The following is a 23,985-nucleotide window of genomic DNA, read 5'->3' on the forward strand; positions in this document are numbered from 1 at the left end:
AGAGCCAGGTGTATTGGGATTTAAAGGCCTTTCCTAAATAGTGCTATTTAGGAAATGCCATTAAAAATTCAAAAGCATAGGCCATAAATTAATATAAATTAAAATTTTTATCCACATCTCCTTAGGCAAAAAGAATGATTCTTGGTTTTGTGAAGCTCAACAAATTATAGGAGGGATCCTGCCCTGAGGTACAGATCTGCTGATCTTCATGAAACCACAGTCTGACTCAGACAGCATTTGGCTTGCAGACAAACGTATTCAAGCAAAAGTAAGAACTTCCTGCATTTAAACACACTACATCATCTTATCATCTCTTTTCCCACCCTGCATGTTTTCAAAGGGGGAGTTACATGCCAATTCAATTGCTATCTTTTTAATGTCTTCCTAAGTTCTCTATCACAGACTTACTGTGTATTTTGTATTTTCCTGCTGCTGTGCCTTGGATGCACATCAGGTCAGGAGATGCTCCCTCAAGACCCCCAAGCCCCAGTCCCTGGGCCAGGAGAAGGAAAAAAGCAGGGAAACCCCCCCAGGTTTCATATGCCAGGCTGCAAAGTGACAAGCAGCCTGGTTTGCCACGGCCATCTGGGTCTGATGCTCAGATTGTTCTAATTCCTGCTGTAATGTGATCATCTCAGGAAGGATGTGTCTCCTCAGAGCCATCTTGTTAATCCCAGCTGCAGAGGACAGAGAGCAGCAAGGGAGCAGGTGAGGAGGGAAAGACTTCAGGGCTTTAGGATCACTCAGACGCGGCAATGCCAGCACTGGCTTCACCCAACTGCACTGAGTGGTGCAATCTGCAACCTGGTGTTCTGGCAAATGTTTTGGCTTCCTTCCAATTATAAAATATATATCTATATATATATATCTTGTGGTTTTCCTCCATGGGTTGATCTGTGGGTGATTTAAGGAATTTAAATAGACAGAAGGGAATTCAAATATATCTGCTGACTTCTGTGTTGTGTGGATGATTAACTCTGAATCACAGATGTTGTCAGGAGGGGCAGGCTATGAAACCCAAGTAGCATTTTACTTATTGTTATTGGAAATAGTGGTGGTGTTCCTTGTATTGCATCCAGATCTAGGAGATGGAGGGGTCAGGACTCATGCACATATAACAACAAGAAAGCATTCCCAGCCCTAAACTGTGAGCTCCACTACGCCTTCCTGAGCATTTATCAATCTGGGAAACAAGAGGAAAAGCTCACTTGGAACCAATCTGAAAAAGAAACAATTTAGGAAATATCTCTAAACTGGGCAAGACTGCAACAAGCACATTCTAGCCTTGTCTTGTTATCTTTGTTTTTCTCCAGACCTTATCACCGCCAAGGAATTTAATCGCAAAAATGACAAGTAGCTGAAAGTATGAATCAGACTGGCATTGAATAATAAGCCATAGGAAAAAATCTACCTACACAACCTTGGCAAATACAAATATAAGGAGTCCCCCAGAGTCTCAGTGCAGACTTGGGCTGAGTAAGTTTCCCTGCACTGAAATCTCCACATCTGCATAGGTTGCAGCTTCCTGGAGGCTTTATGTCACCCAAGGTCAAAAGGGTCTGGGATTTTTAAAGAAAAGTTTAGACATAAGCTCATGTTGGGCTCTTGAATTTTCAGATAATTAAGATTATTCACTGGTGAACATGATAACAAGCCCCAGCACAGGTCTTCAGCCCATGAAATAGAGGAGTTGAGCAGTGAACTTGTGCCCATCCCTGCACAAACACCACAGCAGGGGAAAGGCTGAACCCATGCCTGAGCACTCACATGGGCACCTGCCTTTTTGTTTGCTGTTGACAAGAAATTTGGCCCTCTCCCCCTATTTTTTTTTTATAGCACTCTCATAAGGATCCATCTCCTTCATCAAGGCACCGAAGAACACCAATATGATGAGCCTCACTGTACCCCTCCAGGCACATTTCCCTGAATTCTCCTTGTCAAACCATGGCAGAGAGCCCTAACAAGGGGAAACCCTTCCCTCTGAGCCTTAGCAGACACATATAGAGGTATTTCCCTGTTCTCATTAAAAGCAAGGAATGCTTAATCTAACTGCCACTGCTTTCAGGCTGCTTCAACAACATGACTTATTACACTATACTTCAGATACGTGCTTTGAGGAGATAGAATTCTTATCTTTAGATGTGCTGATAGCACAAAGAAGCCTGGCTGACTTACTGAACAGCCCTATGCCTTTGATAATAGTATTTGCCTTTGCTGCTTTTGTGATTAGAAAATTTGCACAGGCACAAGGCCTGGGTCATTAAATTGAAGGATTAAATTTCTGACTCTGATTACGCTATGAAGTGTCAATCTTTGTACTGAAAAAGAAAGCACTTACTCTCAACCAAATAATATTTTCAATCCTCTCCTCCAGGCTTACCAGCCTCTCTTCCATCTTGTAACAAGCCTGATGTTCTCTGTAGACCTTTTGTGCTTCAGGACAATAATTTTGAGGAAAGCCCTTAACCAAGTCTTACAGATAATTCTCAAACTTCTGTGAAGCCGAAAAAAAAAATACCAACACACACACCCCCCAAAAAAAACAACCCCAAAAGCCCCACAGCCACTCCAACGAAGAGACAAAACCCATGGAGAAGGGGTCTGAGGGTTCATAAAGGTTTTGCACACACTTTTTCTGCCCTGAAAGAAACCCTCAGCAGATCTGGACTGACTCTGGAGCACACTTCATTCCTATAGCCATTAAAATTCCAGCCTGTGCTCTCCTCTGCCAAAACATTCAGAAGTTACTTGCCCTGCACTACCCCTTTCCAGAAGCATCAATACCTGTCCTCCTGCTCATCCTCGCAGGGAAACTCCCAGGCATTAGACAGACAACTCTTATCTGTAGCTTAATCAGGCATTTCTGCTGAGCCTGCAGTGCTCCCCAGCAGGCTGAAAACACAACCTGCGGGTCTCCACCACGCCTTTACGTTTGCCCATCAGTCAGTGAGAGACACAGATCCCCTGACAAATGCAAGCCAGTCCATCTCTCCCAGGGAGCGATGCTCCCAGGGACAGCACATGGCAGCATGTGGAGACACAGGAATTCTGTTTGGTTCAGCCACGTAGTTTGATGGAAACAAAGAAGCTGAAGGATTACTCTAAACGTGGTTTGAATCAGTGGGAGGAAGGCACAAGTACTGCAGCAAGAAAGAAAGAAAGAAAGAGCACAACAGAAAGATAAAGATCTGCTGGGTGCCTGTGCTGTAACTGGTGTCCTCCTCCACTGAGCAAATCCACCCGAGCAGTGCCTCTGAACTCACTGGACAAGATTCACAGCTCACAGAGCTGCCAATTTCAGCTGAGTCATGTGAATTCATCCCCACCAGCTCCTGCCCACCCCAGGAATCTGGGCGTTCCAGCCTTCTAACAGATGTCTGGACTGGCACAGGTTCTACTGGGTCTTTCCAAGGTGCCTCAGAGGCAGGGAAAGTGTTAATCATGCAAGTATTGAACATTAATGCTATGCCTGACTTCCACAGAAATCCAAATCCTGGTACATATCTCCCTGTCAAATTCTTTATGTCCCCTCTGACCTTCCTTTAGCCAGCACAGAGCAGATGACTCTGGAAGCGTGAGGGCAGCCTGCAAAGGCAGCATCCTGGATATAGCCATCCATCAGCTTACAAGCACAGGACTGAAAACACTTTAACTGTTCATTCAGGCTATTTCTGAAATTATTAATCCTAGAAGATCACTATTAAAGTTCATCCAAACATGATTTGGTTTGCAGCGCATGTTTGGCACGGATATTACTATATTAAGAGATCATTTTTTGGAGATTATACAGTATTTTGAATTTTAAAAGAACAAATAGAACATAAAGCCACTTGAGACAGGTAAAAGTCTGGTTTTCTGTCTCTGATTACTCTGGGCTCCACAATGTGAGATTTCTTTCATTCCAGAAATCATTGGAATACAATGCTTAGTAGAGGTCATACATGAAATTGCTTAGGCAGGCACTTACTTTCCTTCAAACTCCTAAAACCTCTTTTTGTCCTCAGTTCCTTCACCCTTCCATAGGAATCTCATTTCTCCATGTTTTTCCATGCAGTCTGGGGATTTCACTATTGCATCAGCCCTAAGTCTCACCCTAGTGAGCATCCAGCATACTTGAGGTATAGACGGAGCAGCCACAAAATTCATTCCCAATTATTTCTTAGCAAGATGCTCTAAACAAAATGAAGTAAAATTGTGGTTTTCCTTTGTTGCATTATATTTCTTGCTTATGATTCTTCAAAACAGATACCTTGCCAACTGTTTCTGGATCAGAAAACTCTACAAACCTTTGCCCAGTTCAAATAGCTGGTTTCATAAAAGACAAAGGGAAACACAACCACATTGTGGTTTTCAATAGTAAAATGTAGTTAAATTGATGCTTGAACGAGAGTTAAACTTCAAGCTGAGCTTTACCACAGTCTTGGTGCTGCCTTCAAATTTATATCCATGCTTGAAGTTTGTGGGCCAAAGCTTTGGCAAGTGTGAATTGGCCATCAGTGACTTGGCAGAAGATTTAGCTCTGCAACTGCAAGGAGAGAGCTCACCATTTTAAGACAGATAATAATTGCAAAGCTCACATTGTCCATGAGCAACTAGAACTCCTCTTCCTTAAAGTACACAAAGATATACTAATACAGAAAATAGTGATTTAATTCTGATAACTCCCCTGTGACAGGAGTGTCCAAACACTGATGATGCAGCAACTCAGTCAGGGCCCTACAACTACTGCATCTTAAAGTCAAGAGGCCAGGTGTGTGTCACTCCCTGGAATGGGCACATATAAAGAGGAAACACTGCCCTTCTCAGGTGCATTCCCATGGGCCTTCATAATGGGAGCAAAGGACAGTACTTTTAGACTTTTTCAGCTCCAAAGTTCAGGGGAACTAAAGAGAGCTCAACCATCTTACCCTAAACTCACAGCAGGGACACTCTGCTGCAGGAGCAGCGGATGGGTGTGGGATTTGGTGGTTAATACTGGAGGGACTTGGGAGCCCTCCAGGTTTACCAGCAGAACATGCTGCTTCTTGTCCCAGTGCCTTTGCCTTCTTTCATGACAACTATCTCAAACCTGTTTTGGAAACCTGAGCCTCTGTTGTGCGTAATCAGGTCAGGTTTCACTTGCAAACCTCTGTTCTTTCACCACAGTGTGTTTTTAACAACAACTGAGGACTCAGGCAAACTGCAGAAGCCAAGGTGAGGGCCAGGCTTTCTTGGGGTGCTCATCCCCTGCAGCATCTCTGTGCAAGCCATGGCAATGCCCACCCCTGCTAAGATGACTGGGCTTCAGTTTTCTCCTAACAGAGGAACCAGCACAAAGCACAAGTAATTCCACTAAAATAAGAACAGCACTAAAGACCATAAATGAAATAATGCAAAATTAAGAAGATTGCAAGGGAAAAAAGCAGCATCTAAAATGGACATACCCTGTCTTTCTACAATGCTAAAAAAACTTGTGAAATAAATAGAGCACAGCCTGCAATTTGGCTATCCTGAGACCTACCATTTTAAAGCTTTAGTTAGAAAGAAGCAATGATTCCAGTGCTGTTTGGATTACAGAAGATGCAAAGTTTTGTGCACATTCTGACGTATTTCTGCACTTTATATATATGGGAGATAAATTATGTGTGCAGCAACTAGTACAAATAAATGAACCAGAGCCAGAGCTCTTCTGGAGGGATTTCAGGGACAGCAGGCCAGGACTTACTTGGATTCTATTTCAAAACTTCCTGGAAAGAGAAGCCTCTCTGCACATCAAAAAAGCTGGAATAGAGTGAAAGCAGAAGCATCTCTTTGCATCAGTTAGTGTCAACCTTTAAAACCTTGCTTCCACACTCCCAGAAATTGCTGAGACCTTTGAAAGGTCACTCATAAATATTTTGGGAAAATGAAAGAGCTCCAGACCTTGGGGGGAAAAAAAAAAAGCAGTACCTGTTGAAGTTGATGTGGTCCAGCATGACATCCTCAGGTGCTCTGCCATCTCACTGGATGATATAATCCTGCTCAAGCAGGAGGACAGGCTGGTGCTGCTGGAACACAGCTCCCTGTTCACGCCTTGCAGCTGCACGGGCTGGGAAGGGAATGCTGCTCTGGCAATGCACAAGGTCAGGTTCTCGGGGCATCTGGCCTCAATATAAAGCTGAGGGTGAAAGGAAAATGACAAACATATCCATTAAACCAGCCAGGGCAGCCGTAACATGTGCATTTGATCATAGTTGCCTGTAAAGGATTTTTGCCAATGAAGAGTTCAGAACATTTGGAAAGTCACTGAAACATTTCCAGTTCAAATAAAAAGGTAAACCAGAAATAGCATCTGCAGCCATCCATGGAGACACCATGAAGTGAGATATGAGTTGTACAGTGCCGTAAAAATGTTCACTATTCAAAGTCTTTAGGGAGAAGGGTGATCAAGGAAGCATCACAAAGTAACTCTTTTTTTATGAATTCAAATAACTCTGCTTTAAAAACAGGCTTATTCCATTGAAAATACAGAAAACTGAAGTTATTTCAGTGGGCTTTGGATTAGGTCCAGTTATCTAATAGAATCCACATCTTTGCTCTCAGATAGCAGACTAGGCTGAAATTCTGGGGGCTGAAACTCGATGTCCTGACTATATAACCTTATAGACTAAATACCAAGGTCCAAGGCTTCAGCAAAGCTCTTCAGGCAGGGACTGAGAGATGCCTCTGACCTGTAGTTCAACTCTACAGACCAGCTACAAAACCACACTCCAGCTGAGTGTGTTTTCTGCCCTGCCATCACTCAAGCAAAACCAAATTCATGTGGCAAGCGTTAGTTTTAAGGCATGATGTTCTGCTGCTTTCCAACATGTGAAATTCCAGTGCAGAAGGAGAATGCACAGCTAGTCATACAATTCCATCTCTGCACGCAGGGCTGTTGCAGGCAGCCTGTCATGTTCACTGAAGGGTTTCAGATGCACAAAGGACAGATGAGGACATCTATAATCCTGCTGCCTTCATTCTCCTACAGTGTAGAATAACACTGTTTGCATCAAGAACTTAAAACATCCAACATAAAAACCCACAGTAGCTCAGAAATGTCTAAGCTTCTACATGAGCATCCATCCATCAAAATTATTTTTAAACTCAATTTGTGTCTTTGAGGTAGATCTAAATGGAAGCAGTAGTTTCTTATCAGATTTTAATTTCTTAAGGATACAAGTGTGGCCAAGACAAGCAGAGAGGTTGAGACTCCGTCTATCAGGACATCTGCCTGCTAATGCAGGGCTCTCACGTCTCCAGATCTGCTTATCTTCCTCTCATCTACACAAACAGAAAGCTCTGCAAAACCAGATTGTCTCTCACTGGTTTGTATGTGGGCTTATTTTAGTTAGGGATTCTAGCAAGTTCAGCCCCTAGTTCCAGTTTCATGCTCAGAAGGATCCCACAGTTGTGCCTGCTCCTGGGGTTGAGTTTGAGCTCCTAAGGATCTCCAGCAGATAGGCCATCTTTGCCTACCCCTCCCCTCACCCCTGGACCCAGCAGCCTCAATGCTGAGTGCTTAAGTTAAACATTTGGGTCTCGTGCCAAAGGAACAGTCCAAAAGTGGTTGTGAATGCCTCTCAGATATTTAGTCCACTCCTCCTTTCACACCATTGCACTTCAATGATGAGAAGCTATTCTGAGTGGTGTCTGCAGGTACTAGAAGATTAAAGTGGATCCCAGAATGACATTAACATAAATTTTTCCTGATGGCTAATACTATTGATCAAGTAATTCACTCCAAACAATCTCTGAGCAGCAGCCCGTTTGCTCATTCTTGACGGATCAAGGAAGAATTAATTATTTGTACAGTCTGATTAAAAAGCCTTTTATATCTATGAAACCAAGAAGAAAAACTTATTTTGCATTCACATTCAAACCGTGATTGGAAAGCCAATAACACACAGTTCAATAAACCTCATTTCAATCTCACTTGGCCCCATCAGCATGGGGTAATGCTGAGGTCAGAGCAGGGGATCAGTCAGGTACATTCAGACCTGAAATCCCATCAGTGTATTAATTGTTCTCAATCCAAACAGCATTTTCTAAAAAAACCCAGTTGGAATGAACACTTATACTGCACTTACTACAAAATGAAATGCACCAATGAAAAGCCAAGGAAGGAAGGAGATGCTGTCAATGAGTCCCAAAGCTTCCTGTATTACAGACTGCCAAGAACAAAAGATTCCTATGGACCTTAAGCTACTTGTGTAAAGACTAAAAAATCCAAAGCATACAGTGAGAGAGCTATGCATGGCCTATACTGCTTGCTACTCTTATTAAAGAGTCCAAGGAAGTGCTGGGAGAATTTACAGAATGCTTCAATAAGATGATGAGGAAAGGAGATTTGTTGGTAGCATTTTCCTCCAGGTGTGTAGGGACCAAGCCACAAGTCTGACATTAAGGATAATGATCACAGCTGTTTGGAGAACGAAATGGGGGTAAGTAGAACAAGGAAAAATGCCACATGTGCATTATAGAAATGTTGGTAAAAATACTTGTAAATTACTTGTAAAGTGTCATTTGGTCTCCTGCAATGACAAACAATAGCCACTGAGTGAATGCTCTCCAGAACTGCAGGACACCAAGACTGTGATTTTCAGTCCCATGGAAATACAACAGTGTATCTGACAGATCTTTAAACATGTTTCTTACTAAAGGAGGTTACAGCCCTGACCAAAAAAAAACAGATCCTATATGAAGAGACTGTTTTGCCCATGTGGAGTGTCACTAGATCAACAGGAATGAAAAATCCATCTTCCTTAGAACCACCATCTTAATTTTTGGTTACTTCTATCAAAATCTTTTAAAGAAAATGAGTCACAAAGAGATTTTAAAATAAGAGAAGTGGTGACAGCTTAATGTGGTTGGAGAAGAAGAGCTGGTTAAAACATTATAAATGTGAGCCTTCTAATTGCTTGGGTGGTTTAATGGACAGAGTTGTCATTTTAGCTGCTTGACACTTCACGCTGAAGAGATGTGTCAGATTTCCCCATGCTTACATGGCAATTTTCCCAAGTAGGTTGTGAAACTGAGAAGATAAGTTCTTTACAATTCAGGGGGATCTGCTATTGAACTGGAGAGTGAGTATGAAGATAAGCAACATGCCAAGTATTGGAAATTACAATCTTGATTTCTGAGAAAAGGTTTTCTTGCTTTCTTGTTTCATTCCTGCTGCTTTTGTCCTGCAGTGCTGTCAGCTGTCAAGTTGGGGCAGAAAACCTTTAAAATGAGAAGATCAAAACATACCTTCTCCCTTTCTGGTTGAGTGACTGTTCAAAAAATGTCAGTGTTTTGGGGAAAACATTTTCTTGATGAAATTTCCAAGTAAAGACTTTAAAATTCTTGCAGAAAGAAAAATAAGTAGCCTTCTTTCTCTAGGACATGCTGGGATGGCACTGGCATCAGGAAAGCTACTGTGATTTTCGACTGGTGTACATCAGAGATCCAAACTGAACCTCTTTATCCAAATACAGACACCATGAACTGAAAAACATCTCGCAGGCTTTTCCTTCTTCCCAGTCTGTGAGGTGCTGGTAATCCTCAAGCACCACAGACATCCTGGGACTGTATGGTTTTCCTGTGGCTAGAAAAGCACTGCTCACTCCCCCCTGCATCTCTTGCTTGCTTTACATTTAAGAGCATCACTACCAACACCAGCCACAGAGGCACCGAGTCCACAGAACCCACTGAAGAGGTGAAACCCAGAGATGCAGGACCAGCACAATTGCAAACATTCCCTGCAAGAACAGAGTTAACAAAAATGGACTAATTTCTGTTTCAGCCAATGGTGGTGAGGTAGTGACTAAGTGAACTGGTGTAAAATCAACAGCATTTCCTAGAGTATTTTAGAATTGCAAGGCATCAATTTTTTTTAGTTCAAAACCAACACTAGTTTGGCTATGTGGCAGTCTCTTATGACTGTCTAACACCTTTTTAAGCTTATTAAAGAAAACAGCACATACTGCCAAAAACTCTGCTTATTTTAATAAAGACTAATACCAAAAAAGAGAAGTTTCACAGCCTCCCCTGATGAGTTGCTGTGAAGTCTTCAGGCAAACAGTAAATGCACAGCTTCAACTGCCCAGTGGAAACCAAGGCACTTGTCTTAAAATTCATATAAAAATCAGAAAAGGTTTAGGAATCCCATTTACATTTTAACAAGTATTGCAGGTGTCAGGGAGCCTCCAGTTCAGTGCCACTGGAAATCTCACACGCCTACATGGAAAGAACTATGAAGCCTCTCCCTACATTTTTCTTCCTTTATTGGCCTTTGCAGCAGATGCAAGTCAGGCTGATGGGACACCAAGGACCTCAGTGCCCTGATGATGAAGTCTGAGTGAATCAGAGACTGCCAGAAGATGTGGTGCTGACAGCTCTTGTGATTTCCCTGTGCCTTTCCCTCTATTTAGTGTTCCTCCTCAAAGCCTTGCTTTATTTAAGTTACAACATGAGAGTTTCAGCCGTCATTAAAGAGCAAGGGGTTGGTCCTGTTTGGGCAACAACAACCCTACAGACTCCAGAATCGAAAAGGGAGGGCTAAAAGACCTGCTAGTTCTTGCCTAGAGAATTTCATCATTTTAAGGTGGTCCCAGAACCACAAGGCATTATTTAGTGCTCCCTGCTGAAGGAAGCCTTGGACACCACAGGGGAAATGAGACATGGTGCTCCTAGAAGACACCGAGGAGGAAGGGCCATGAACCAGCCACAGAGGGTGGGAATGTCAGCCTGAGCTGCCAGATTAAAACACCCTCAGGAAAGCCCATCCCCAGGATTTTTGGATCTAGAAACACTGCCAGAGGAATTGCTTTTCCCCAGGCGTTTCCTTTCTTGGGCAAATTGCATCCAGGAGAAGAGGAGCATGAAATGGGAATGAAAGAAACCAAGCAGAAAGGAATTAACTGTACTCTAGGCACTTAGCTCAGAAAGGATTTGCCTGCAATGTTAGCTGAAGGACTTGGATCTCAGTTTTCCATGCCAAGTAGCCCATCCCTAGACTGACTATCTTGGGCTCCACTCAGCAGTAACATAGGAGTCACTATTTCCTTCAGCTGAAAGGATATTTTCACCTGCTTGCACTTGGGAAGAATAAAAGTTCTTGTCTACCAGAGCTACACGAAAAGGAACAGAAAAACAGATTTTGTAATAAAGTTGTTAAGATCAAAGCAAACCACCCTTCTCCATAATCGGGTTCACTCTTTTGGGCTTTTGATCTGAAGTATGACACTCAGAATTTAGCAGACAAACAAGTTACCAGCACCCAGGGTGCTGAGAAACAGAGTGAGGCTGAAATTCTCTAACAGTTATCCTCTTCAATTTAATCAAACCCTGCTGCACGAGACCAATTTCTTCTGCCCTGCACATACATACATTTCCCTCCCCAAAACCCATAAAGTGAAGCATTTAATATGACCTTTACTCATCCTGCTGGATGCTGATTAGTTGAAAAATGCTGGTAAGTAATGGATCCCAGAGAAGTAAATGTTTATGCTTGCCTAAACCTAGCCAAGGAAATCTTCTATGGTGGAAAAACTGTCTCACCATGTAGAGTGCCATAACCAGGAGAATATTAATAGAAATAAAAATATAAATGCCTACTTGTTTGCAACTCTGAATTTAACTGTTAGGTTGCCAGAGCAGGGATGATCATTTCTCTAGACACACAGAGCCAAACTAAGTGCCAAGGACAAAACCTTGTGTCAAAGGGACTGTTTCACAGGAGCCCAGTCCTGTTTCTGCCCAGCCAAAATACACCAGGGTTTTTAATTCTAGTGTTTAGATATTTAAATAGCAACTCCTGCTCTCTGCTGTGCAACTAAAGCAAATGCATCCAGGTTTTTTGAGCTTAAGGAGACATGCATACTCTATGTTTGTGACATTCACTGCTGGGAAGGTTTAAGGCCATCCCTCAGCCAGTGATTTCTACGTGGGAATAAGAAACAGATATGAGTTTGCATCTCAACCACCCATTTCACCATCCTGAACACAAGTAGGATGTACCAGAATGTAGCATCTCCCATTGCTGAAACATAATCCACCAGAGCAATCCACCAGAGCCCCGTGATAGAGCGGACAAACGCCCGGAACAAGGAAACACCAAACTTTCCCCCAACTGAATTTCCCCTTGCGGCAAAATTTTACCAAATTAATTATTCACCCTTTGTGTGAGCAGTGCTGAGCAGCTTCACTGCACCCCCCTCTCACTGACAATCCGGGCTGGGCTGCCCCGTTACCTGTGCGAGTTTCCCGGGACACATCACCCCATCCCAGCGGGGGCCAGCGAGGCAGCCGGGATGCCACAGCAGGGCGTTGTCTGCTCTGCCTCTGAGGTGTCTGGACACCCTGACACTGAGCCATCCACACCATGGGAGATGGACATTTTGTCACCATCATTGTCGTTGTTTCCAAACCACTGGCCCGGCCTGCCAAAAAAAACTTTCAGTCCAAGCTAGTGGAGAAAATAAGGTGAAAAATCAGTGCTCAGCTCTACATAAGGACTTGGCTTTGCAGCATTTTGACAGTGATACAGATGGAACCAGGAAGCTCTATTGTCTGAGCAAAGAGTTTTGTTTTGGCTCTTCTGTTTAGAAAAAATGCCAGCTGTGTTGGTCCTCCCTCTCATTTCTTAATCCCAGGAGATATTTTCACAAAAATTAGACTTTTGGTTCTTTGAAGTGCACCCACACCACCATGTGTTGCTTTAAATAACACAGCAATAAACTGAATGGTGGCAAAAGAAGAGGATGACTGAAAGTGTACGAAAGTGCTGGATGATTATGAAATTTACTGAGGAATGTTAAAAAAGAAAAAAAAAGAAAGACTGGATATTTGGGTCATTTTCTCATATCTTTTCAATGCCCATTTTAAGTGTTTCAGTGCCATTTTTTTCTAATTGTTCCTCCTACACCCCCATAAAACTTAGAGAAGTTTAAAATTCTCAGAATTGGCTCTCATGCACATTCCAATATATCCCATGAAGAATTTTTTTTTTTTCTTAAGAAGGAGAAATAACAGGAAGAAGCATTATCCTCATTGTGCACAGCTCTGCTCTCAAGATTTTTCAGTAGCTAAGTAAAAATATCTGTCCTGATAAGAGAATCCAGCAAAACAAGGAAACTGCAGATGTTCAGCAAAAAAAAGGATGGAATATTTTAATCTCTGCAGATGAAATTATTACAGGGTGTGAAGATGAAGTTCCGAAGTAATCAAGAAAATAATTACTCCAGGTCAAGCCCTCTGAATGAATCCGGCAGCAGCGTGCATAAAAGCAGACAGCATAAATAACAACTGGATCGTGCCGACCCAAAGGACTGTAATTTGTTCCATTTAGCCCAACTAGTTTTAATTGGGCTGTGCACATGAGTAAGAATTAGGGTCAGCAGGATTAGGCTGCAAGTTTACTAAGGGCTTTAAAAGCTTTATTTTAACAATAATAAACAGAAGGGCTTAGGAGAATAGAAGGGTTATTGTGATTCTGAGTTGGATGGGAAGTGCATTGCCTCAAAAAAGAAAAAAACCACCAAACCCTGCAGCGACCACTACTTGCAGAATAAAAGCCTTTATTCTTTTAAAATTAAATTAAAGCCCAGAACCATTTTTCTGCCACTTTCTTCTCTAAGTATGAATCTCATAAACAAATACTTGAAGAAGTTTCCTTTAAAGGAGGCTCAAACATTTGGAAATTTAAGGTGAATTTTTGAGCTTTTTTAAACCTTTTCTTGCTTCACCACACAAAGTTTTCCCCCAAAAGCCTACTTGGACTTGGCCTAGGAGGACCCCAAAAATTGGGGTTTTTTCCCTAGTTTTAATTGATAAAAGAGGAGATATTTAAAAATGTAAACACTGTGCTGCAGCTAAAAACTGCATTAGAAATAGTGTGTGATGGCACTTCTGGAGCTGCATATGAAAACAGGCACTTCGCTGAGGAGGAGAACAAAGTCAGCTGCACTTCAAACCAAATGAAGGCACAGCCAGTACATCTTACATTTGATCAACACCCTCCGTGTTCCATCCAGCAGCAGACAGTTTTGGTGCTAATTTTATTCTTATCTCTAGCATTCTCCTCTAAAAAGTCTGAAAGTCAGAATTAAAGTGGCAATGTTAATGAGCAGTGTCACTTCTCGTGTAAGCCTCAAGGTTACCTTATTTGGTACACTGTGGGATAGGAGTGCAATTACAAAACAACAAAGAAGTTTGCAATTACAGCCATGGCAGTGTGTATTTTTTTCTAAGTGAACACACAGGAACAAAGACTCAGCTCCTCAGGTTTGTTCACGTGGAGCTAGGAATGAGCTAGAAGAGGGTGCAGAGACAGGTCATGTCTGGATACCACACTGCTATTCAGACACCTAATTTTCACTAAGTGTGGACTACCTCCAAGTGCTATGGTATAAAGGTTACTTGAGTTACCTGTCTGAAGCCTGACAGCATTCTGTACATAACCCCTTAAGAATGTGCTAACTCAACCTGTCCAAAGGCAGCACACCTAACACACCTGCAGGGAACCCTGACAACTGCACTTTCTATTGTAAAAGATAATAAGGTACTGAAAATCATTGCAATAACTTGTAATTTTTTGTAAAATTCAAGTTCTGGCACAAACTGGCAATAAAAGACATCTCACTGTACCACTGATATCATTTTAAGAAAACCGTTTTCATCCAGAGGGAATCTTTCTCTGTTTCACCACCCAAGGTCTCTGTTCCTCAGAGGCTTTTCCTCTGCTGGAGTGATGCAAACCCTCACCCTGCCAAGTTCCCTTTGGTCAGGAGTCTCTTTAAGGTTGGGACTGGTTTTTTTCTGCTCTGTATTTCAGGAAATAACAGACTTCAACTCAGTGTCTGCTTTTCTTTTTCCCATCATGAACTGTGTGTAAATGTGTGCTTTGATGGAGAAACCCAGCGCTAAAACAACACAGGCTAAACATAGCAAAGTCAACATCAGGAAGCGCCCATCTCTTAGCTAGGCTGGACTGCAATCCCATGGGAGCTGCTAGTCCATAGCCAGGAGTCAGTACTGGTCTGTGAGCTCTTCTGGGGATCACAAACCCACCCAACACAGACCACTGGGATTTCTTTGGCAGAAGCAATTCCTGAGATGCCCTAGAGCTGGAACAGGTAGGAGTTGAATAGGCTGGAATCCACCCTAAACTCCTGTCTGCAGGGACAAAAGAACCACAGGGACTTTTAGTGGACACAGAGACACAGTGGATGTGAGCCAGGACAGTTTGGGAGGCTTCTGCACCTGCTGCAGGTGGCCTTGCCCATGCTCCTCACCACACTCTGTCCCTCAGAGGGATAGAGGGGGGAATGGGTGGCTGTTTTATGACTAAAAAAAGATATGTCAGGTCTTAAGAAGCGATGCACCAGTGTGTAGACATGGCTTGGCTCTGGGCTGGGGCATCTTTGAGGTCTCCAAGTCCTCCTGGCTGACAGAACTACAGGAGACCACAACCATCAGTCATCCCTCAGCTGGGTTACAGCTTTGAAATGACTTTTAAGAAGTACTCTTTTCAAAACAAACAAACAAGCCCAGCAGTACTATTGCAATGGATAAATGCATAGATAACACGTGAGATTCAGCTTTGTCAGTGGATAGACGAGTAGAATCCTTTGTATGGAGTGCAATGTTTAGGTCTTCTGCTCTGCTTCACTGATATTTTTATGCTGGAATTAAACAAGACCTGACTGGCTTTGTTATTTTGTTGCCTAACCAATCTACTGATTAGTCTGATTAATTACACAATTATCCTTCAGCATGACTAATAGTTTTGTCATCATTGTACAACTTGCAGTAATGTTTAATTTCTTCTTAAAGAACAACAGTAAAATGATTGTACTTTAGGGAATTAGTACTTAGCCATCCTTTAAAAACTAATAAAATGAAGCCTGGAGATGGAAAATTAATTAAAATGGTTGACAGGCTCTATCTTAACTAGGCAAAGATAAATTATCACACATAGCAATGAGCAAAAACAATAAAAAAATAAACTGTCTATGGTCCTACAAGTCTGAAATCAGATGTAGCACATCTGGGTTCAACCCAGATAAAATAGAATCAAAGTGAAAATTGCTGGGATGCAGGTGCTTACAAATATACGTGGTTTTTAAGCTGGTAAATACCAGCTGCAGAAGTTGATATTTTCTTGGAAATATACAAATAATAAATAATTATTGGGATTGTGTCATTAGGGTTTGGTTGGGTTTGGGGATTTTTTTGTAATAGGCTTACACTCCAGTGACAAAATTTGCTTTGCAGAATTATTTAGGAAATATTCTGACCATTTTTACTTTGAAAAGCTTAGCTCTTAAAGGTGTTGCAGTACTAAACTGCCTCTCAAACAAAATGCTGCAGATTTAACAGGCTCATTGGCATCAAATGTTGTGACTGTATTAAAGAGCTGCATTTTCAGCCATTCAGGGTATAATCATCCTTTTGCTAATGTGCACAGATACCACCCATCTGAAACCATTCTGGAGGACAGTCCTACATTACTTGAGGAAATTTTCCACTCTTCCACTCCACTGATGAAACTTTCTTTTCTCTAAGCTCCCCTCCCCAGTTCCAGGTTGATTTTCTTGTTAATGTTCCCCATGACGATCTTACAGCCATTTCCCCAAGGGAACACATGAAGAAGGTACAGCAAATTACCCCTTATTCTTGTTCCAGAGGTCCATAACACATCTAAGGTAACTAAGATCTCCTCATCAAATGCACAGAGACTGTGTTTTCCTTAGAGGAGCAGTCAAGTGACTGCAATCAACGTCATCCTTTCATGAAACACCTCTTGGTTGTTGGTCTAAAGTGTACCAGAGGGGACAGATAAACTCTCTGCTTGCCAGAGGGAGTGACATTGGTCAATCTCAGAGCAATGGAAATTTTCCTCAAGATAAAACCAAACCTCAAGCCAAAGTTACTACAGTTCACGGACATCCTAACTACAGACCTTGTTTGAAAAAAGCTAAGGAGAGGTCAGGAGTGCTGGGAGAGAGCCAGGTGGAATCCATCATTTTCCAAGCCAAGTGTCCAGAGTCATGATCCCTGCAGGAACCCAGGAGAAGGACTGGAATTGCTCAGCATCCTACAGCTTCTGCCAAGGCAGAGATACAGAGGCCCATTCTGTTGTCACAGCTCAAGGGAAGTCCCTGTTGTGCTCAACAGGAATTTCACAGCTGATCTCAGAAACTGGGTCATGGCTTTGCTTCTCAGTGCATTTGCTATTTCTGTAGGATTGTTTGCAGCTTGCTGGCTCCTGATATCCTGTGTGTGACCCTCTCAGCCTCTGAGGCCAGGTCCTCAGCAGCTGGCAATGCTGCACCACCTAAAGTTGTGTTCTGGGTCTTCTGGTTACAAAGTGAAACTTTTCTCCAATGCAGATTTCTTTGTGTATGTCTGCCCAGGCATAAGATATCATTCCCATTTGATATAAAAACCCTTCATTACTAAGAAGAAAAGTGTTTCAAAACGAATTGATGGCATGCACCAATGTAATACACACCACTGCTTGGAAATCCTGCTCTAGGATAGATCACTGCTAAAAACTTCAAAACCTTTCACATCTAACAGCAAACATTTCTGCTTCTCTCACTTACACTTTTCTCCATCAGGGTCTGTGACACATTGTTCTGGGGGCTGGTCTGCCAGGAGTTTTTCATGAAGAACCCAATGGCACTTGAGTATCTGTCAATAGGTGGGGTGAACTTCTTGAAAGTGCACCTTCCCATCCCGACAGGCCCATCATAAATCTGCAATCCATGGATAGGGAATGTCCTAGGAGATTTAAACACAAACAGTCCTGTGTAAAAAGCTTGGGCAAACTCCACGTCTTCTGACAGCATAGAAAGATATTAACAAGTAGCTAAACCACCTTTTCTTTCCCAAAACTGGGATCTGACAACTCATCATATGTGAAGGATGAAATTCTGCTGAACATCCTCTGCAGGATGAGGCTCAAAAGCCAAAAAAATTTCTCGTAATTTTGCCTAAATCTTGTAAGCTGGGGTAGAGCAGCTCAAGGCCCTTTTCTTCAGCCACCCAGGAATTCATTTCCACAAGACCCAAAGGGCTGTGTGGGGCAGCACTGCCATCAGGTTCCTTGTTCCAGGGCAGATGGGTTTCTCAGGAAAACATCAGCATGACTGAAAAAATGAGAGCAGGCAGACTTCCTGGAGGCAAGTGTCTCCTCAGAAGCAAGTACCAAAAGGACAGGTATCAGCTGTTTTGTCATAATCCTCCCCAAGTGTTCATTGATTAACAACATGATTAGAGCTTGTCTGAACTGCAAAGGAGTTTTGTTGCAGTTTCAATTTAAATAACAACACCAATAATAACTGAGGATAGCTCTGATTATTCTTCCTGTCCTACAGAGATCCCATTCCTGGTGTCACTTTTGGTTGAGTCATGTATAGCCAGGGCTGCATGCGTGACATGTCTAATTACTACTGCTTATTACTTAATTTTAAGCACCTCATAGAAGGCTTAGGAATTGGTAAGCATCACCAAAAACATACATTGAAGTAGAATTTAGGCTTAGGGTGGCACAATTTACTGTGAGGATGTGGGTAGGCACTGGGGTTGCTTGAGAGGAGGCTGTGCTGCTGAAAACAGAAAATAACACAGCTATCAAAAAAGAAAAAAGATGCTTTAATGAAAAATGGTTTCTCCTTTTTCAAACTGGCCGTGTTTGCCCAGCTATGCCCACAGGAGGGAGGGTGTCATGGTGTGTGGGAGCTGCACCCTCACCCTGATGCTGTGCCACTGAAGCACTGCACAAGAGACTTTCGGCATATGTCGGATTCTCTAATCCATTCTCCACTGACTAATACACTAAGGAGAAAACTAAATCAAACACATTCAGTCAAGAGTGCTCTCAAGCTGTTGGCCTGAAGAGTGAGTTTATTTGGATGCTTATTATTTCTGGCCTGAACAATAATTTAAGCACCTGGTACAAATTACTCATTGGTAGCCACATTAATTCCTGGGGCTTTTCTTCTACCTTAAGCTAACGCCAAGAAGAAATGGCAGAAGAATAACTCACTTGTTTCTGGGCAGTGTTCTGTATTCTCCATTTGCCTCTTTTCCCCAGTAGCTGTTTTGGCCTCCCTGGGAGCCAAAGTTGCTGCTTTCTCCACCAAAAATGGAGCCTGTGACCTCCGGGCTGGAGCCGTCTGTCAGGAAAGTCCCATCACTGCAAGCAAAGAAACACCAAGTAAATATGCAGCACAGCACACCAATTAATTAACACTTTTAATTACACCACAGACACAGTAGAATCTGTGTCCTTAATTTTGAAAAAGGTGCATGCACTGCTGTAACAGCCCTGCTCTAAAGTATGTCTAGAAATCAGCAAGTTAGTGCCAAGGTAGCTTTGAGCTGGAGCATCAGGACCTCCCGTTCAGCAGGAAATATTCAGCAATTACAATGTATTCCCCAGGCGTGCTGAGGCAAAGAGAATGAAAGGCTAAATTGCCCCTTGTATTTACGGCTGCCCAGGGAAGACTTGGTGTGGTCCAGGAGGGGAAATGTGAGCTTTTCTCCTGTCTTACACTAATTACCAGGGGAGTGTCTCAGTTTCCATTCTTGAGCATGTTGCACTGGGGGGAAAAAATGGGAAGAAGATCAATTTTAAGAAATTACCTTGCCAGAGTGAGTCCAATCCCAATTTCTGAAAACCTGGGACAGAGGAAATACAATGGTGTAAATGATGAGGAATGGCTGCAGTGAATTTGGCCTACAGACCTATTTATATCTGCTGGGGGGGGAATGATAAAACAGTAACCTACCCTGAGCTGTGGAAAATAATGTCACCACCCCTGGCCCAGGCCCCAAGGTCATTATTTTTAAGAGCAGTAAGACCATCAATCATGGCAGGAACTCGTGGCTTTTCAGGATCAGCATCTTAATGTGGGGGGAAACCTGAAGAAAGAATCTTAGTTAATGCAGCACAAGAGACACAGGAATCAACTTCAGACAGAGGCAGTAATGCCCAGCAGATCTTGTTTGGCTTCCAATTATTGGCATGGTGGGTCTAAGGAGGTGATATGTCCTGAATCAGAGTCAGGCTGTTAGCCTGATTTCACTTTTGAGCTTTGGTGTAAAACAGAAAATAAGAAACATTCATAAGGACAAAATTCTGGCCCAGGTGAAATGAGCACGTTATTTCTCACTAGACACCAATGGGCCCACAGCTACTCCTTAATTTGATTCATTGTGATTTAGAGGCATAGAAAACCTTTTTCCCAAGTCACTCAGATCCTCTTGTAGCTGTCCTTACAGGGCCCATTGAGAATCCCTGTGTTGATGCTAGAAAATCAATTAGACACTTTCAAGAATCTCATTCAGCAAAGATAACAGAGTAATTGGAGCTGCTCTCCTTGCATGTACAGACCAAACCCCCACACGTCTGTGTCTGCTGAAAGAGAAGCTGCTGAACTGGGTGCATCTCAATTACTCACAGGCTAATTCTTGCCACAGTGGCTGTTAATGGTAGATTTGTGCTGTGCTTGGAAAAAAAATCACCTTTGCTTTTTCTGAGTCTATCCTCACCCCCTGCTTCTTCCAGCTGAGGCACCAAAGCTCGTGTCTCCTTGGTGCCCGAGGGGGTCACCCTGGCAGGGAAGTGTCACAAGGGACACCAGTCATCCTTTCCTTTCAGCCTTACAGGAGCATCATATTGATAGGGTATGATGGAGGAGGCAAAAAGCCAAGGCTTGACCAGGAGCAGCAGCTGATTTCTCTCAACCCCCTCACACACACCCACAGGACTGCAGTGAGTGAGAAAATGGCCTTAATTATCTGCTTCCACTCTGTGAAAGGAAGCTCAGACATTTCAAAGCAGCTGGCAAAAACCTTTGAGGCTACTTAGTTTCCTCATTAATCCTAGACCAGTCTCAGCAGCCTCTTACATCACCTTTCAGATATAAGTTCTTCTAAGTAATGAGTAATAAATGTTGGGGTTTACAAACCCGCTAATGCACTAATGGGATCTGGATCCACTTCCACATGCTTCACTGCTTAGTCCTCACAACCCCAAGTGCATGGTGCCCTTCTTGGTCAGCAATAACACAAACAATCCAGTGCATAGCTATGGAATAGTTGCCTCTGCTCATCAGAGAAAGCTCCTGTGTTTTTTCTCAGATGCTCCAGCCATAATGAGGCATTAATGATCTGCTAAATGCAATGCAGAAGCCAAGACGAGGTACAGCTATCCAAAACACCGAGCCATGCAGCATGTGCTTACCGGGCATTACCAGCAGTGAGATACTCCCTGGGACCTTCAGCGTTGGCTCTCGTTGTCTTTACTCCTTTTCCAATAAACAAACCAGCCTGGAAATGCGCACACCTCCAATTACTTTAACAGATCGCTCCAAAGGGACCAAAAAAGACCCCGTTTTTATCAAAGAATGTGGGCAGCCCGTGCATGCAGGCGCAGGAGCGGCAGCAGCCGGGGCTCTTTCTTCCCTTTCGGTGTCACTTGGCACCTCTCAGTGTGACATTAGCACAGGATGTGGCACGCTCAATTCAGGACAGAGCCTGCCCTGCCATATGTTATGCATCAGCATCTTGGGCTCTCTTCTGACCCAAAGCAAGGCTCTGAACTCCCACTCTCTCTCTCTCTCTCTTCCCCTCGCAGAAAGCAGTAAGGGACCCTGCCAAGCTCTTGATAACTTTTTGGAAAAAGAGTGTTGTTAAGAATTAAGGCTTTGAATAACGAGTGACGAGTCCCCCGACAGTCAGAGGAGAACATGAGCTGCTGTAACCAACGTACAGGCTTTGGGCTGGAGCAGCAGCTGCCATGGACCAAGATGTAAAATATACAAAGCACAGAGAACAGAACCAATTTCAATCTAGAATATTGTGAAATGAGTTAAAAATGTTTTTTATATCTTACAGGTTATGTTTTCATGTCAACAGTATATTTGGGGGAAAGTGTTTTTCTTGGAACTACCCTTGAATTTTTGGTCTCATTTTGCAGAGGTGATGAGCAGGCCTTGGCACAAATGACTTTTCCTCATCCCCCTATATCCTGGCATCACTGTGGCCAGCAGCAGTGCTAAGTGTCCTGCCTGTGTCTCTTTAAATCTCACTTAGAAGCAGGTGTACCTATGGCCTGGGCACATTCCCTGTAACACAGCCACCCAGCTGAAGTGCCTGGAACGGGACCTTCATTCTGCTCAGCTCACTCTCTAATATTTAGAACAAACATTGCCCCCAAAAGCTGGTTATGTCTTGATACAGTGTTAAAAAGACCTTTATCAAAACGTGAGACACCCACAACCGTCACAGAGCAGCACACACAGTCAGTGCCACACTATTATATTGACAGGAACATAAAAACCATCCGAATACCTCGAAACTGGAGCAGACTCTGTTGTAAAACACTCCCAAGGGGGAATGCTCAGCCTGTCCCTCTGGATATCTTCCATCAGACTCTCCAGCAGGGACTCGGTGGAAGAGGTCCCATATCCCAACACCCTGAAAGACAAAGGGAGGTCTGAGAAACAGGGCACTGCAATTACTGGTACAGGTTACCTTGGGAGTTTAGCTTTTCACACTGTGCTGGCCAGATTTCCAACCTGAGCCTGTCCAAGGTGTGGGTCCTGGGGGACACCCAACAGCCCATAACTCCCACACCTCCCAGCTTATCCTTTGGCATGCACAGTAGTAGGACCCCGGGGCACACACACAAGTGTTTTAAAAATGCATTTATTGTGGGTGGAGTTCGGGTGGTTTATCAGAAAACAGCCAGGTCTATACAGGTATATAAAACACAAATATGCTTTGGGTAAACATAAGAGATAATAATAAGGAGAGAGCATGTATTCATATATAGGAATATAAAATTTTATTGGGCATTTAACTATTAACTACTAATAAAAATCAACATTTTCTAAGACACATCACACACCATTTCCAGGCACAATTGTGAGAGAAATCAGTGAAGTGTAGGCAAATACTTGTTCTTAACAGAGAAAAAGGTTGCAGAAAAACATATCCAAATTTTATGTCTTACTAAAAACTTAATGCTCCTGACATCAATAGATAAGTGTAAAATATTTGGGAAGTGGAGGCAAAGCATAGCTCTGCCATTAAATGGTTTTACCTGAGCACCAGCTGCTGCATTCTCCATTAAGTTGTTGTTGTTTGGATTTGCAATCCAGAATGTGCTGACAGCCCTGAAAAATCAAAATCGAAATGATCCTAAGCAGTTACCAAACAGGAAGGGATACATTTTCATAGCACTGCCCTGGACTTGAGCCACAACTCTCCAATTGACTTTAAAACTCCACACAACCTTTTAATGACACTCTTTAAGGAAAATAAACCATCTAGTAATGTCAGACATGGTCATTTATGGAGCCACATGCTGAACCTATTGTAAATTATATGAGAACGTTAACACAAAATCCTTGCTCTGTTCAATGCAGCTGAAGGAAATCCAAGGGCAGCTTTGGAAAATGCCTGAAAAGTGAAACTTCTGGTCTGTTTTTTGAAACTTCAGGGGCAATGGCAGGAGTTAGGGGATTCTCTATGAATTTATGAAGCTTCTACATGAAAAAACAGAACAAATATCTGTGCAAGCCGCAAATGGCCCATTAAGCAGAAGATTAAGGAGACATAATTTTGATATTTGTCCCAGTAAGGAGTTTTTCTTCAGAGGGAAGATCAGTAGTGGTACACACAGAAGCCAGGTGTAGCTATGAAAACGTTGTCATCTGTTGTCTTACTTCATTGGATAACGTCTTTTGCAGGTAGGCAGTAAAGACCACGTATAAAAACACTGCTAACCTTCTATCTATGGTGCCTCCATCAGTCCTGGAGCTGATTTGAACTACAGGCAGTGTGCATAACTGTGGACTGACCTTAAAATTACTCTGAAGAAGATTATATGTGTAATTAAGGGAAAATTGCAAAATACTGGATTTAAAAGTACCCTCAGCTCTCAGAGAGAATATTTGATTCAGTGTCATGAAGTAAATATCTGTG

At 42.8% G+C, this 23,985-nt stretch overlaps 1 pseudogene across 1 annotated transcript in view; it reads right to left on the bottom strand.

The window, feature by feature from the left end:
* The window catches only part of LOC309578196 (cell surface hyaluronidase CEMIP2-like), a 51,196-nt pseudogene that overhangs the window by 13,396 nt on the left and 13,815 nt on the right, over positions 1-23,985 (bottom strand). Inside the window, exons 8-17 of the transcript in view lie at positions 23,788-23,873; positions 23,102-23,174; positions 22,348-22,473; positions 21,239-21,324; positions 19,782-19,914; positions 19,636-19,671; positions 19,037-19,186; positions 17,592-17,769; positions 12,234-12,448; positions 5,929-6,136 (exon numbers count right to left, since the gene is read on the bottom strand). The product of the transcript in view is annotated as a cell surface hyaluronidase CEMIP2-like (transcript). The remainder of the gene's footprint in view (positions 1-5,928; positions 6,137-12,233; positions 12,449-17,591; positions 17,770-19,036; positions 19,187-19,635; positions 19,672-19,781; positions 19,915-21,238; positions 21,325-22,347; positions 22,474-23,101; positions 23,175-23,787; positions 23,874-23,985) is intronic.

This window comes from Coloeus monedula (genome assembly GCF_965178545.1).
Source record: "Coloeus monedula genome assembly, chromosome: 14".
In the NCBI taxonomy this organism is placed as follows: Eukaryota; Metazoa; Chordata; class Aves; order Passeriformes; family Corvidae; genus Coloeus; species Coloeus monedula.